Raw genomic sequence first — 16,687 nt, 5'->3', positions numbered from 1 at the left:
GCACAGTTGCAGAGGGGCCCTCAGGAGAGAACTTGGGGGTCAACAGAGGTGGGGCACAGACCCTTACCACCCCCTCGCCCCCTGCAATGTGGCAGGCGCCTAAACCTTCTCCCATTCTGAGGGAGGTCTCCTGCCCCCTTGGCTGCTTCGCTTCCCATGCACAGCTCAAAGTGGGACCCAGGTAACAGACAGAGACTTGGCTGACAGCAGCTGCCCTCTCACTGCAACAAGACTTATTTGAGAGGTCTCATACCCATGGTGTGGGCAAGTGGGTTTTTAATATCCAAGTCCAGCCTAGCAGCAGGAATGCTCAGGCCCTTCTCAAGAAGGGAAGTAATCAACTCCACTAATACACACATGGTACATGAGATTGATGCTAGAGTGTTGAGTATGACAGATGAATGGTAGCCAATTTCTCAGAGGAAAGTAATGTGGCCAATGGAAATAAATGAATATTCTAAAAAAAAAAACCACCCTGATTATATTGTTCAAATAGCTGTTCCTAATGGGTTAACAAAAATTCTTGTTGGCAGAGCGGCCACGGTAAAATTGCACAACTTGTTATGAATCTAAAGTAGTCATAGTGTAGCGCAAATAACTTAAAATGTAAAAGCTATCAAGACCACAGTATAAAATTTCCAAAAGTTTCCTATTATTTAAAGTAAAAAAGGGGGTGACAATGGAAGAATATCATGTAAGGAAATATATCCTGAGAATAATTTACATCTAAAAAATTTGTGCTTTAGAAAATTAACCTTCATTCGAAACGCTAATAGCAAGATACCCATGAAAATATACACATGGTGACAAAACAAGCCAGGGGAAAATCATTTGGGGGAAAAAAATGGAAAAGAATCCCAAATAAAATTTAAAGAAAATATCCCTTTATTAACTTTTGGTCGAGAATATGTTTGTATATTTTCAGAAAACAACTCTGAGACCATCTGGAATTCTGTAACAGAGAGCAATAGACAGAAGCGCTCCAGCCATGAAGACAGAAGAGACACAATTCAGAGATGGAAGATGATGACGACGCCTCAGCATACCAGCAGGCAGCAGCTGAGGGTTGCTGAAGGATGCCCAGGACCAAACCAGAGATGGGCGGACCTGCATTACCGCCATTTGTCCACCAACCAGATCTGAAATATCATTGCTGGCAGGTACATATAAGGAACTATCTGGCATTGAAATTGGGACGCAAAAGAACTGTTGGCCCAGAAAGAACTCACTACAGACTGATTCACTTGACTCTCAGCATAACCATTATGGCTTGTTGCAGTTTAGGTTCTTACAAGGGTATTTCTTGGATCACATGATCTCACACATCTAGAGGAAATAATGAACAACACAAACAGACCCAGAGAAAGAGAACCAGCGATCAGACTCTCAAACCTCAGAGGGAAGTAAAGGGGGATGGGGGTAAGGGGAAGAGATCAACCAAAGGATTTGTGTGCATACATATGGGGCTAGCCAGTGGCCATGGACAGTGGGGGGGGGGGGTATATCTAGGGAGGGGTTTGGGTTGGGAATGGGGGAATAAAGACAATTATGTGAGAGCATAATCAATAAAAAAAAGAGTAAAAAAAATAAAAAATAAAAATAAATAAATAAAATAAAAAGTGGGAACAACATTACTCTTTTATTTTAGAGTGTTACAGCTTTCAGTACACTATTCAGCTCAAGAATCTAAAACATGAAGTAAAACACAGTAGTTTAAAACAGGTGTGTGTGTGGGGGGGGCGGCGCGGGGGAGAAACTCTTCTTATATTTTTCTACTGTTTAAAGTCATTGGTTCTCAACCTTGATTGTACATTAGAATATACTGGGCAACTTTCAAACCAATCTCTCGGGTAGGATCCCAAAGATTGATTTTTAAAGCACCACAGCTGCTTCTAAAGTGCACTCTGAGAAACCATCTCTTCAGGTCCTCTCAACTTATTCATTCATTCCCTCACCATTTATTGCATGCTTCCTCCTGTCAGCATGGGGCAAGGTGATGGTGATGACGTAAAATAAGGTTCTACAACTGCCCCAAAGACCACCTGAGTGAGTAATTCCATTCAGCAATCATTTATTAAAATCCTACGACATGACAGGCACAATGCTGGATATGGATGGGGCTGAGATGGCAGCAATTCCTCCTGTCCTGCACTTGCATTCTAGCAGGCAGTATGTACAAATAATTATGTGAGGCAGAATTGGGTTTCATCAATGTCTTGCCTTTCTATAACATTTCACAGCAGCACAAAGCATTTTCAACAACTGATATAACTTGAAGCTCACCCAATAGTTATCGTTATCTGAAGTTCAGACAGGAGACTGACATGCTTTGCCAATGACAAACAGAATTAAGTTCCCACAGCCAAGTGTATGTACTCTGTGTCCAGTGCTCACTACTTCATTCCATCTTGTGTTGTGGGATCAAGGAAGAGTGGTTGATTTTCACCATAGAAGTAAAGTTATTTGTTCAAGGGCCTATTTTTGCATTTGCCTTGGGAATATTAGTTCCTGGAGAGAAAGTGAGTAGAGGATCACTTCTTTCCACACATTTCCTGGCATCCTTCCTCCATCCAGTAAGGGGGCTCTTTTGATGCTGTCTCCATGCTTATATCTTTTATTTTATCTATTTAAACATTTTTAATTTACCCTATATAATAAAGAGGGAATATGCAAATTGACAATCACTCCGCTACAAAGATGGTGGCACCCACAATAGAGACAGGGGGAGGGAGGTAGTTTTCATAACACTAGATGGCTGTGCCCACAGTGGAGGCCAAGTTCCTGTAATGAGCCTTAACAAGCAATCAGCAAGGACCTGAGGCTGTGCTCCCCTCCCCCTTGCCCCAGTGGGGTTGACAGGGGACCTCAGGCCATGCACCCCACCACAGAACTGGGCCAAGGGACCTGAGGCCTCACCCCCCATCCTGGTACCAGGCTGGGGAACCTGAGACCACACACCCCACTCCGAGGAGCTTGATAGGGGACCTCAGGCTGCTCCTTCTGCCCTGACGCCAGGCTCCGGGACCTCAGGCCTAGTCCCCACACCCTGGCACTGAGCCAGGGGACCTGAAGCCACACTCCCTGCCCTGGTGCTGGGCTGGGGGACCACAGGCTGCACTCCCCACCTGGAGGGGCTTGATGGGGACCTCAAGGTGCATCCCTACCACAGTGCTTGGTCATGAGACCTCAGGCTGCTCACCTTGCCCCAGCACTGGGTCATGGGACCTCAGGCTGCTCCCCTTGTTCCAGTGCTGGGTCATGGGACCTCTGGCTGTTCCCCTTTCCCAGGGCTGGGTCATGGGACCTCAGGCTGCTCCCCTTGCCCCAGTGCTGGGTCAAGGGACCTCAGGCTGCATTTCCCACCCGGTGGGGCTTGATGGGGACCTCCAGATGCAACCCCAACCCCAGTGCTTGGTCATGATATCTCAGGCTGTTCCCCTTGCCCCAGTGCTGGGTCATGGGACCTCTTGCTGTTCCCTTTGCCCAGTACTGGGTCATGGGGCCTCAGGCTGCTCCCCTCGCTCCAGTGCTGGGTCATGGGACCTCTGGCTGTTCCCCTTGCCCCAGCGCTGGGTCATGGGATGTCTGGCTGATCCCATTTCTCAGGGCTGGGTCATGAGAACTCAAGCTGTTCCCCATGCACCAGCACTGGGTCATGGGCCCTCAGGCTGCACTCCCCACCCGGTGGGGCTTGATGGGGACCTCCAGGTGCAACCCCAACCCCAGTGCTTGGTCATGATATCTCAGGCTGTTCCCCTTGCCCCAGTGCTTGGTCATGGGACCTCTGGCTGTTCTCCTAGCACCAGTGCTGGGTCAGGGGACCTCTGGCAGTTCCCCTTGCCCCATCATTGGGTCATGGGATCTCAGGCTGCTCCCCTCACCCCAGTCCTGGGTCATTGGACCTCTGGCTGTTCCCCTTGCCCCAGCGCTGGGTCATGGGACCTCTGGCTGCTCCCCTTGCCCCAGTGCTGGGTCATGGGACCTCTGGCTGTTCCCCTTGCCCCAGTGCTGGGTCATGGGACTTCTGGCTGTTCCCCTTGCCCCATCATTGGGTCATGGGATCTCAGGCTGCTCCCCTCACCCCAGTGCTGGGTCATGGGACCTCAGGCTGTTCCCCTCGTTCCAGTGCTGGGTCATGGGACCTCTGGCTGCTCCCTTTGCCCCAGCACTGGGTCATGGGGCCTCAGGCTGCTCCCCTCGCTCCAGTGCTGGGTCATGGGACCTCTGACTGCTCCCCTTGCCCCAGTGCTGGGTCATGGGCCCTCAGGCTGCACTCCCCACCTGGTGGGGCTTGATGGGGACCTCCAGGTGCAACCTCAACCCCAGTGCCTGGTCATGATATCTCAGGCGGGTCCCCTTGCCCCAGTGCTGGGTCATGGGACGTCAGGCTTCACTCCCCACCCGGCGGGGCTTGATAGGTACCTCAAGGTACATCCCCACCCCAGTGCCTGGTCATGAGACCTCAGGCTGTTCCCCTTGCCCCAGTGCTGGTCATGGGACCTCAGGCTGTACCCATGCCCCAGTGCTGGGTCATGGGACCTCAGGCTGCACCCCTTGCCCCAGTGCTGGGTCATGGGACTCAAGCTGCTCCCCTACCCCAGTTCTGGGTCATGGCACCTTAGACTATTCCCCTTGCCCCAGTACTGGCTCATGGGACCTTGGCTGTGCCCCTTGCTCCAGTATTGGGTCATGAGACCTTAGGCTTGCCCCATGCTCCAGTGCTGGGTCATGGGATATCAGGCTGCTCCCCTCACCCCAGCGCTGGGTCATGGGACCTCAGGCTGCTCCCCTTGCCCCAGTGCTGGGTCATGGGACCTCAGGCTGCACTCCCCACCCGGTGGGGCTTGATGGGGACCTCAAGGTGCATCCCCACCCCAGTGCTTGGTGATGAGATCTCAGGCTGTTCCCCCTGCCAGAGTTCTGGGTCATGGGACCTCAGGCTGTTCCCTTTGCCCCAGTGCTGGTTCATGGGTCCTTAGGCTTTGCCCCTTGCACCAGTGCTGGGTCATGTGACCTCATGCTGCTCCCTTGTCCCAGTGCTGGGTTGTGGTATCTCAGGCTGCTCACCTCACCCCGTTCTGGGTCATGGCATCTCTAGCTGTTCCCCTTGCCCCAGCACTGTGTCCTGGGACCTCAGGCTGCTCCACTCACCACAGTGCTGGGTCATGGGACCCCAGGCTGTGCCCCTTGCCCCAGTGCTGGCTCATAGGACCTCAGGCTGCACTCCCTACCTGGTGGGGCTTGATGGGGAACTCAAGGTGCATCCCCACCCCAGTGCTTGGTCATGAGATCTCAGGCTGCTCCCCTTGCCCCAGTGCTGTGTTGCGACCTCAGGCTGCGCCCTTCGCCCCAGTGCTGAGTCATGGGACCTCAGGCCATGCCTCTCACTTCCTATCCAGCAGGGCTTGACAGGAGACCTGAGGCTGTACCCCCTCTTTTTCCAGTGGGTCTTGATGGGGGACCTCAGGCTATGCCCCCCACCTGACAGGGCTTGATGGGGGACCTCAAGGTGCAGAACCTCAGACCATGCCCCCTTCTCCAGAGCCAGGCCAGGGGGCCTGAGTCTGTGCTCCCCACTTGGTGTGGCTTGACATGGTGGTACAGGCTAGATATGGATAAAGCCCAATGGGAGGGGAGGCAGGTCTGGGTCTTGAGCGATTTTGAGGTGCACATGGATGGGCAGGGACTTAACTCTGGGTCCCATGGTGCGCCACAGACTCTGACAGGAGAAAGATTTTCATATGCATTTTTCTAATTTTCTTTCATCTCTGACACTTCTATTATAGAGAAAGGGCAAAAAGCAATATTAAAATATTTCCTCTAATTAATCCCCTTTGAATGTGCATGAATATCGTGCACCAGGCCACTAGTTGAGATGTAATTTACTATAACACTGTATAAGCTTGAGATGTACAAATAATGAATCAATATTTGAATATGTTTGAGAGGATTACCACATTTAGTTAATTGAACATCTCTGAAAAAACGGGGTGGGGATTCTGAAGCAACAATTAACATCCTTTACCTCACAGTTACCATTTTCTCCTTGTGGTAGCATCTTTTAAGGTCTACTCTTTGGGCAACTTTAAAATATACAAAATCATACTCTTAGCTATAGTCATCACATTGTACATTACCTGCCCATAACTTATTTATCCTATTCCATCTTTACCTAGTTCCCCCTGCTCCTGCCTGTGGCAACCACAAATCTTATCTGTTTCTATGAGTTTGACTTTTTTCAGATTCCACTAGGTGAGATCATATATCTTTTTTTTTCTCTCCAACTCATTTCATTTAGTGAAATCTCCTCCAGGGCCATTCATGTTGCTTATATCCTTTTTTATATGATATCCTCCTACATTCGCCAAATTTCTGATCTCTAAAATTATTTTGGATGTCTACTGTCATGAAGAGAAAATTGAAAATATCGAATTGCATCAGCAGATCTGCTTATCAATCACAGAAAGGTTTAATTTGGAGGCTGGAAATTAGTCCAAATGTATATGAAGAAGAAGGCAGACAAGTTTCATTTTCAGAGAGCTCCATTCTGGCAGCCAATGAAGTGTTCAGTCCAATGCCATATGGATTGGGACTGGCACATAAGATAGCTGATGATGAACGTGTTTTAGGAATTAACCTTATGGCTGATTTGGAGAATTGACTCTTAAGGGAGTGAGATGTGGATGAATATCCTCCCTGCGTGCAGACTCAGAATTATATTAGAATCCTTCAGGGTCAATAAATATCAGTAGATGTACCTGGGCCACTGTTTTATTTTCTCATAATAGCAGAATATCTACTAAGTGATTGATTTCCAGAGGACCCATAGCCTTTCCATTGCACAGAAGATGTTACTGCGGAAAGTCCCACTGTGAGGCTGTGGAATTGTCTGTCATTTCCTTAAAGACCATTGGAGGATCGTCCAGATTTAGGTGCCCATAGCCTAAGAGAAACACTAAAAAATTGGAGTACACTCAGGAGAAGACATTCATATTTTGAGAGATATGAAGCTAATTTTGAAGAGGAAGAGTTGAGGACCTGTCAAATTTGGAGCTAAAGAAGCAATGAGTTAGAAAGGAGTTATCTTCAAATTTGAAAACATCTATCTGTAGAAGGAAACTTCATTCTATGTAACTCCAGAGAGAAGGACAATGATTAGAATTGGAAGTGACAAGGGGGCAAATGTTAATTTACCTTGATGTGGAAGAATGTTAGAATTATTCAGTAGTGAAAGCAATTGCTTCACAGACCCCCCTTTTTTCAGAAATATTCAAGAATACTATGTTAAAAATGGGGAAATAGGGATTCCTCAGTTGGGTAATAAGTGCAAAGAACTAAGAATTTAAGATCAAAGAGAGGGTTTCAGGGGCTGCTACACCATTTTACTACCTGTGGGACCTGGGAGGCCATTTAACCTCTCCATACCTTAGTTTCTTCATCTTAAAATGGAAATGATGATTACACCCACTTCATAGAATTGCTATAAAGATTAAAGGCCTATATGGATAAAGCACTGAATTGCATGCCTCACACATGCTACTCTTGTTCCTCCTTTTCCTTTCTCATCATCTTATTCTTCCTCCTCTTCCTGTTCCTGTGCATTCTCCCCTTTCTTATTGTTATCACAAAATTTATAATGTGGATTATAAATTATTGCCTACAAGAAAAAAGTCATGCCTTTGTAATATTTACACCTAACCCAAATCAATCATACCCCAGAGATAATTCTAGACCCTATTGGGTTGAGGCCAAAGTGGTAGACCAGTTCTAATATGGTAAGTGTAGCTTCATGGAAAGAGGGATAGCTCCCTCCAGTCTTCGGTTTTGTCTGTTCAAAGTAAAAAGTTTCTTGTTGAGAAGAAGGGAAAAAGCTAATAGGAGCAGCAAGTACAGAGGCATGGCTGGAGCTCGGGAGGAAGCCAGGAATTCACCACACCAACCTTACCCATCACAAAGGGAAGTCACTCACCAAGAAAAATCCTTCTCCCCTTGCCAGGGCTCCCCCTGGGTGCCTTTAAGGTGGGAGCATCACCTTGCACTTTAAAGGTGCAGCAGGAAGAGAATCTGCCATTCTGTCCCTTGGCCTCTGTTTCTCATTCTCTCCAAAGGACTTGCCCTTGAGGACTTGCAAGGCCTGTGCCCACATCCCAGGTGCCACGGGGAAGATTAATTAGCTAATACCAAAGGGCCTCTGATGATGACTGCTAAGTGTTTGCACCATGTTGCCATTTCCCCCTCCCCCCAAGAAAATATCCATAGAGTTACTAATTAGGCATTGTTGAAACACCTCACGCCCCATTATTTTACAGTTGTCTGGCAATTAACTGGCATCAGTACCATTTCAAATGGCATTTATTGCCCATTTCTCTGGTTTAATTTTTGGAAATTTTATGGGAAGCCTGGGCATTGTTTCTTATTCACTGTAACTTGAATAATTAACAATGTAAATGCAGCTTCGGGTGATGATATTGTCAACTGAGAGTTCTTTAGAGGGTTTAATTAAGAACACTACAGCACTGTACTCCATCTGAAAGTTTATTATGGTGCCTAAACACTGGAAGCTTATCTTCTCTGTGAGTCTGTGGCTCCTGCATGAGAGAGAGAGAGAGAGAGAGAGAGAGAGAGAGAGAGAGAGAGAGAGAGTGTGTGTGCATGTTTACATATGTGCATGTGCCAGTGTATGGTTCCGTGATCAGCTGAGCTATGAGGACAAGAGCAAAGTCCTCCTTTGACTTAATTTTCTCTTAGACACAAACTGGAGAAGCTGATTAATAAACTTTTCTCCATTTTCTTAATATCACCTAGAGATTTGAATTGGCTCAAATCAAGCATCACTTTGTAAATGTCCACCATGTTATCAGGTACTGGAATAGACATGTTTCATACTTTCTTTAAGCTTTACAGCAAATCAGTGAGGTGTCTCATGATGACAAAATAAATAAAGGCTCCGAAAAATATGGTAAAGGGGTCAGGGTCACAAGCTAGTGATAAGGACGGGATTCAAACCCAGCTTTCTGTCACTGACATGGGACCTGAATATGACATTATTTTAACGGTGAACCAGTGCAAAGGATGGTGTGATACAATGGCCTTGGGAGACACTGGGATTATTTCTCCCTCTGCCTCTTCCCTTCTGCACCATCTTGGACAAGTTTCAGCGCCTCCTAAGCTTCATATTGTGATGTAAAGATGGGAGTAGAGAACACATATGAAAAAGTAATTGGAACGTTGCATGGCATATAGAAAATGCACCACACATAGTGATTGGATGGATGGATGCATTAAAACGTATGAGTAATGAATGAATGGCAGAGACTTTTGCTCATTTGTAATATTACCTCCTCACATTCTGTTTTTTCCAGTTTGATTGAGAATTAGTTGATGTAATCAGCAAATGGCATGATGGTTTGATTTATACATATTATGTGTTATTATCTCAATAAGTTCAGCTAATATCTATCACCTCATATTGATATACTAAAAAGAAGGAAAAAAAGAAAAAATATCTCCTCGTGATGAGAACTTTTAAGATTTCCTCTCTTAGCAACTTCCCCTTCAATCACCCAGCAGTGATAACTACAGTCACTGTGCTGCACAGTTCATCCCTAGAACTTATTTTCTCCCCAACTGCTTAGAAAAGAAAAGAGAAATTGAATCTCAAGATTTGAGAAAGCTCCAACCATCTCCTCTTTCTTAATATTTCTCTTACCTGCCTGCAGCTCCCCAGGCTCTGTGTGTCTCCAACAGGCCCACATGAGGCCTCTCACGAACTGTGAGAACAGAAGCTGGAGGGATGCTTGGTCTGCGAGCAGAATGAAGTGGGCTTGAGTCACGGGTCCATTGCTTGCTGGCAACGAGTAGGCTACATAACTAGCCTGGGCACTGGTTATTCATCATCTGCAAAATGGATTGGGGGAATAAGAAGCATGTCACACTGTGAGGATCAAATGGGAGAAATATATAACTCAGAATGAATGGCTGGATTCAGATTAAATGGCCACTTATTGGGCACCTACCAAAGGCTAGATATAGTGTAGGAAATATTATGTTACCTTAATAATCGATTAACTCAGCAACTGTCTTTTGTGCAGATAGAAATGGAGGCTTACAGAAATGATTTCACTTGCTGGGGTTATCTAGCTATCAGGCCTATGCAGAGTCCAGACATCCAGCTGCCCAAAGATTAGAGAAGCATGGACCTCAGTGGCCTCCCAGTGCCCTTTGCACAATGACATGAAGAATCAGGTGCTGCATGGTCTGCCACTGCCTGCTGCTCCAGCCTCAATGCACCCCACCCTGCTCTCCTGCCTTAGTGCCCAGCACACCTGCCAGCCTCAGTGTCTGCTCTGCTCCCTCTTGCCTTTGAAAGTACTGCTTCTTCTGCCTACAACTCTCCCCTCATCACTCTTTTGTCACCTCACTAAAGCTTTTTCATCTTGGACTCTCAGCATAAGCCTCTGGTCTCTGAGAAAGAAGATACTAAGAAGGGTCCTGGCGGTTAACTGGGCTCCAATTTTTAAAAACAGAGCCTGGCAGCCATTTCTATACAGGGGCCTCTGATGCAAACCTTGCTTCAGGGAGAAGCCTGCCCTGAACCGCCTGCCTGAACTGTGTTCCTGCCATCTGAGCAGCCCTGAAATCCTATTTCCTGAAATCCTATTTCAACCAATAGGAATGAAGCTCTCCCCATCTAATGGGAGCTGCACAGCTATATTCCCATCAACATCTTCACTAACCATTCAGAGCAACTCCATTCTGACCAATCAGGACAGTGCCTTTTGAACCAATCAAATGGCAAGGATTTGGAGTCCTTATTTGCATGAAGCCAGACCACTTAGATTCCAGAGGCTTCTCTCTATATAAGTCAGCTCGCCAGTGGCTCCATAAACAAAGTTTCCATTTCCACCAGAGATTGAAGACTATTTCCATGGCTGAGCTGAGGACATGGAAGACACCTCAGCAGAGCAGGAAGACTAGAGCAGGCCAGAATAGACAGGCACAGAATAGACAACACAGAACAGAGCAAAGCAGACTGGAGCAGAGAAGGACTGTGTAGATGTGAGGGGCCAGGTCCCAGGGCTGCCATACAGCCATATTGTATCACAATTGAGCTGTTTTGCATTCAATCAAGTTTTGCATTTCAATCACTGACACACATTAGTACGGTGATTTGGTGCCAACACCCATATAACCATCCACCATGGTTGACACCTCTATTTCTCAAGGCATGCAACTCTGATGCTCACCTCAGCTTCCTATGTATCTCTGATAGAGGCCTGTCCTTTCCTTCAGAGCCCCTCACTCACTTGCAGCTATGCTTTTTCTAATAGATCAGTTGATTAATATTTTCCTTTCCTTTTTTTTATTTTATTGTAAGCTCCATAAGCACAGGCATAGTATAGCATAGCTGGCAGGGACTTTAGATTGTTGGATCTAAAGTCTGACTCCCCACTTATTAGCCCTGTGAGTTTAAATGAGTTACTTAACCTGCCTTTGACTTAGTTTTGTCATCTGTAATACGGGGGTAATAACAGAGTTGCAGAGCTGTTGTGAGAACTAAGTCATTTAATATTTATTTTATAAAGTTTTAGAGCAGATCCTGATACATAAGTACTTGCTATTATTTGATTTGTTTAGGAAGTAGATCATGTTATGCCTTTTCAGGTGCCAGCCCCTATAATCACTTCCTTCCTAAATCTCCTACTATTCATCTCATAGTTTTAGCTTCTTCCACCTCCTATTTACCCAAGTTGCTAAAATCTGACTCTTTCCGGAGCCTACTTGGATTATGGCAATATTGTTTTCTTTCTCAGTGCTTTCTATTGAAAAGGAAATTTCCTTTCAATTTCTATTTCAAAATTCAAATTTTAATTTCATTCTAATTTCTGTTGAAATGTCTCTCTCCCCTGGTGGGAAGTGGATATATAGTTTCAATTATATTTTAGTTCTGCCCCAAGAAAATATGGTTCAACAGATTCAGCCAGCTCCAAGAAACATGCAGGGGAGGCAAGAAAGCTTAGAAAGGTGGCATTTGTCAGCGTGAGTAAACCCAGCTCAGCTCCATTCTGCTAAGTGGAGCTGTAAGTCTCAGTATTAGTGTTCCTGCCCATTAACTCTCCCCTTTCTCATCTCTCAATGAATCTCTTGGCTTGTAGGTTGACATTACAAGCCCAGTTTCCTAACCCCAGCACTGCTGGCATTGTGGGCTGGTAATTCCTTGCTGCAGGGAGAAGTGTTATGCACTATAGGATGTTTAGTAGTATCTTTGACCTCCACCCACTAGATGTCAGAGCACATCCCCACCTTCATCCCAGCTCAACTGTAACAAGGAAAAATGTCTCAAATACATTATCAAATAACCGGGGGGGGGGGGGGGGGAACAAAGTTGCCCTCAGTTGAGAACCACCATTTCAGCCCAATATTACATTTTATATAATAGAACAGTGGTCGGCAAACTCATTAGTCAACAGAGCCAAATATCAATAGTACAATGATTGAAATTTCTTTTGAGAGCCAAATTTTTTAAACTTAAACTTCTTCTAATGCCACTTCAAAATAGACTCGCCCAGGCCATGGTATTTTGTGGAAGAACCACACTCAAGGGGCCAAAGAGCTGCATGTGGTTTGTGAGCCGCAGTTTGCCGACCATGGTACTAGACAGAACAAACACTTTTATTATTCCTTTTCCTCCTCTCAAATATGTCCTTTATTCTCATACATTTACTCTTCTAGTTAAATTATAGATTCATTTTCAAGTATATTTAAAATATATTTAATTTCTATATTAATTTTGGGGGAAATGGCATTCAAAATATTAATTATCCAATACAGTAATGTTTCCACTTATATAATGGTGGTGTTTTTTTTTTTCATTCTAAGTTACCATATAGTCCTGCAATTGGTTATAAGTTTATTATTAAAAGTATTTTCAACCCAGCCTGTGTGGCTCAGTGGTTGAGTATTAACCTATGAACCAAGTCATTATGGTTCAATTCCTGGTTGGGCGTATGCCCAAATTACAGACTCATTCTCTAGTAGGGAGCATGCAGGAGGCAGCTGAGCAATGATTCTCTCTCATCATTGATGTTTCTATCTCTCCCTCTCTGCAATCAATAAAAAAATATATTAAAAAATATTTCCAACGTGTCCTCTTGTTGAGTCCATATTATTACTGATGGGATAAATAGAGGAGACTCCCAAGTTGGGTGGAAGAAGGTAGAACCCAGACTGATTACTTAGACTCCAGGGCCTTTTCTTTCACCCTCTGCCTCACTTGAAGGCCTAAAATTGGACAAGAAGACAAGGAAGATATGACAACATGAGTCATTTCCTATGTTTAATAGCAGAAGTGAAAGCAAAGTTTCATCTTTCATGAGAGGGGAGATTTTTCCCATGGTTCAGGGTGTCTGACTTCCATCAATCCAGAAATCCCATACATTTTCTTCAACTGATTTCCAGCTCTATCTTGCAACTCAAAAGATTTGTGCAGTTGGAATCAATTTGAAGATTGCCCCTTTACTAGTGATGCTGGAGTGAAACTCTGAGGCACTATTCTCTCCTTCATTCTAACAGGGATCTGTAACTTCATTTAAAGGAGCAGCAGTGTGTAATAGCAGGTGAATTATGCAGCCATAACTGAAATTCATTATGACACAAGCCTTTTCACTTTTTGTCATCCCTCCCTCCCTCCCTCCCTCCCTCCCTCCCTCCCTCCCTCCTTCCCTCCCTCCCCCTACAGTTTAGGAATGAAGGAATAACTTAGTACATAAGCATCACTGTGTTCTCCAATCTTTTTGCATGATCACCTATGCATAATCACAAAGAAAAAAAAAAGTCTCTTTTTCTTCTGCCTCAGGATGTGTCTAGAAGGAACCTAATTTACTAAAGTAGGATGTGGAAGACTAGGAGGTGTCAGAAAGGGCAGTGGCACCTTGCCCAGTGAGTCAGGGCCAGCTTGGTGGACAGGTCAGCAGGAGAAGAGGAAAGGAGTCCAGACCAGGAAGATCACCATATTGTGCCTTAGAGCAAGTAGCCGTCTATAGGGAAGGTCTAGACTAGTCGCTTGGATTACATAGGATAGTAACTCAACACAAGTTAACAAGGGTGTTCCAAGAGAGAATGATTGAAAATCCAGTGAGCTAGCAGCATCACAGAAAACTGTTCCTAAATAACCAGGCTCCAGTTCTGAGCAGGTTCAAGAGCAGAGAGAGAAAGGAGTTAGGAAGGACTAAGAAAAACATGGCAGAGCACTACTAAGAGTTCTGTTGGGACCATGTGACTGAAATAAAAAGCTGGCTCCAGGAACATGTCAGAGACCCAATTACCTGGGGTGGAGAATAGACCCCATAAGATCAGTAGCAATTCTTTAAACTATATTTATATTGATTTCAGAAAGAAAGGGAGAGGGAGAGAGAGACAGAAACAAAGATGAGAGAATTATTGATCGGCTGCCTCCTGCACCCCCCAACACTGAGGATCAAGCCTACAACCCAGGCATGTGTCCTTGACCAGAATCAAACTTGGAACCCTTCAGTCTGCAGGCCAATGCTCTATCACTGAGCCAAACCAGCTAGGGCAGTAGCAAATATTTTTTGATTCCATATCTTTATGTGTTAGATGGACCTGCTTTTGTCACACCACAGGTGAGAGTTTATCCATTAAATGAGCAAATGCTTTTTGAGGACTTAAAATAAGCAATACTTTATTTAAAAAGACTATTGCAATAGGAAGAATGCTCTGATCTCAGAAAAGTGCACCATTATGCAGAGGAAAATATGTTTTCTTTTATAGCAGGAAGTTTGTGGAGAGTGGGGCAAGCAGGTGGGGCAAACAGGAGGCATCACAAGGGTGTTTTAATGAGAAATATTTTTCTTTGTGGTTAGTCAGTTCAATTCCTGGCATTAGCTGTTAGGAGGGGTGTAGCATTTTGCACCTTAGTGGTTTAGGGCTTACTGAAACTCAAGGCCAACCTAAATTCTAGGGGCTTCTGGGAAGAAGGGAGCCTGGCTAAAGTTGGACAAGCTGAAACTCAATGGCTGTGTCATGGGCAATGGTCAGCACTCAGTCATAAGGGGTGGGGGTGTTTTTGTATAAAGTTAAGTGAGTAGTCAAGATGGGCTCACTGAGAAGGCGACATATTAGCAGAGATGAAGGAGGTTAGGAAGCAAAGACTTGAGAACCACGAAGGCACAAAACATGCTGATCCTGGGAGAAAACCATTCCTGGCAGAGGGTCAAGTGAGCACAAGGCATTAGCTGCTGTGTTTGAAAAGTAGAATGACAGGTTGTATTTTTCAAGGATTGCTCCGATAATACCTCCCACCCCACAGGCTCCTTTGCAGTGCAGCCTTGCCACACTCCCAGTGGGTTTATTTATCCATGTCCTTAAATCCTCCCAGGCTCTGTGACTGCTTGACAAAATTGAATGTGACTTGAGTGTCACTGTGCCAGTTCCAGTGTGGTCCTCACCTGGTCCAGAAACATCTACTTCCCGCCTCCTGGAACACCTGCTCTTGTGATGTTGCCTCTCCTGCCTGCCATGTCAGGAGAAACCCAAGGCCCCTGGAGAGGCCATGTGGTGGTGTTCTTGTCCACAGCCCTCACTAAGGCCCAGCATCAGCTGCCAGGCACAAGACTGAGCCATCTTGGGCACCTAGTCCATTCAGATCCAGCTGACACTGGACTGCAACCATGCAAGAAACCTTCAGCAAGAATGCCAAGCTGATGTCAATCCACCTACAGAGCCACAGAGATAACAAATTGTTGTTTTATGGTACTTAGTTTTGGGGTGGATTATTAAGGAGCAGTAAACAGCTGAAAAAAGTAGCAAGGAGGGTATTAAAAATGTAGAGGGGGTGAGCAAGAGGGAAACCAGGGGGAGATAAAGTCAGAGAGAAACAGGGGAGGTCTAGTTGGATATCATAACAACGCTGGGCTTTCCTCAGAGTGAAATGGAGGGCTGTTGCAGGGTTTGGAGAGAGAAGTGACAGGCTCTGACTTACATTCTCCAAGGCTCTCTCTGGCTGCTGTGTGGAGAATATATTGCAGGTGCTGTTGTAACAATCAAGGTGAGCAATGAGCAATGATGGTGGTTCAAATCAAGTTGGTAGAGGGGTGGGAGGTGAGAGGTTGATGGCATCTGTGTGGGTACAACAAAGAGTGTTACCTGATGAAATGAGAACAACATAGTGAAGGATGCCGGATACCTGGAGAATGCTGTTTCGATTCTTAACTGAGACAAACAACCCTGCAGCAGGAGCAAGTTCAAGAAGGAAGACTGAGTGAACACCCCAGTGAGAACAGTAAATAGGCAACAGTGAAGGTATCAGAGTTGGAGGTGCACATATGGAAATTATTAGCACACGAGCTTTTTTTTTTTTTTTGCCATGAATTAATGAAATTACTCAAGGGAATAAGTGTCAGAGAAAACATAAAAGAAGGACACTAGGGACTGCCCCTGAGGCATTGCAAGGGGAAGAGACTGGGAGAAGACAAAGGCAGTAAAATAGACCGAGAAGGAAAGCTCAGTGAACTGGGAGGACGATCTAGAGAATGAGAGACCTAGAAGTCTAGTGAAGGAAGTGTTTCTGGTAGGAAGGAATTACCAGCTGGTCAAACAAGAAAAACTAATATTGTATGTCCACTGTGATTGAAAAAATAAAAAGAATTATTAAAAAAGGAAGAGAACT

At 45.4% G+C, this 16,687-nt stretch overlaps 1 long non-coding RNA gene across 1 annotated transcript in view; it reads right to left on the bottom strand.

The window, feature by feature from the left end:
- The window catches only part of LOC311612115, a 61,250-nt gene extending 45,112 nt beyond the window's left edge, over positions 1–16,138 (bottom strand). Inside the window, exons 1-2 of the long non-coding RNA XR_014793229.1 lie at positions 16,001–16,138; positions 9,710–9,897 (exon numbers count right to left, since the gene is read on the bottom strand). This is a non-coding gene — a long non-coding RNA (uncharacterized lncRNA). The remainder of the gene's footprint in view (positions 1–9,709; positions 9,898–16,000) is intronic.
- Between the last annotated feature and the right edge of the window lie 549 nt (positions 16,139–16,687).

This window comes from Pipistrellus hanaki (genome assembly GCF_964339955.1).
Source record: "Pipistrellus hanaki genome assembly, chromosome: 17".
Lineage (NCBI taxonomy): Eukaryota > Metazoa > Chordata > Mammalia > Chiroptera > Vespertilionidae > Pipistrellus > Pipistrellus hanaki.
The sequence above is the reverse complement of the archived record's forward strand: the minus strand, read 5'-3'. Positions and strand labels throughout refer to the sequence as shown.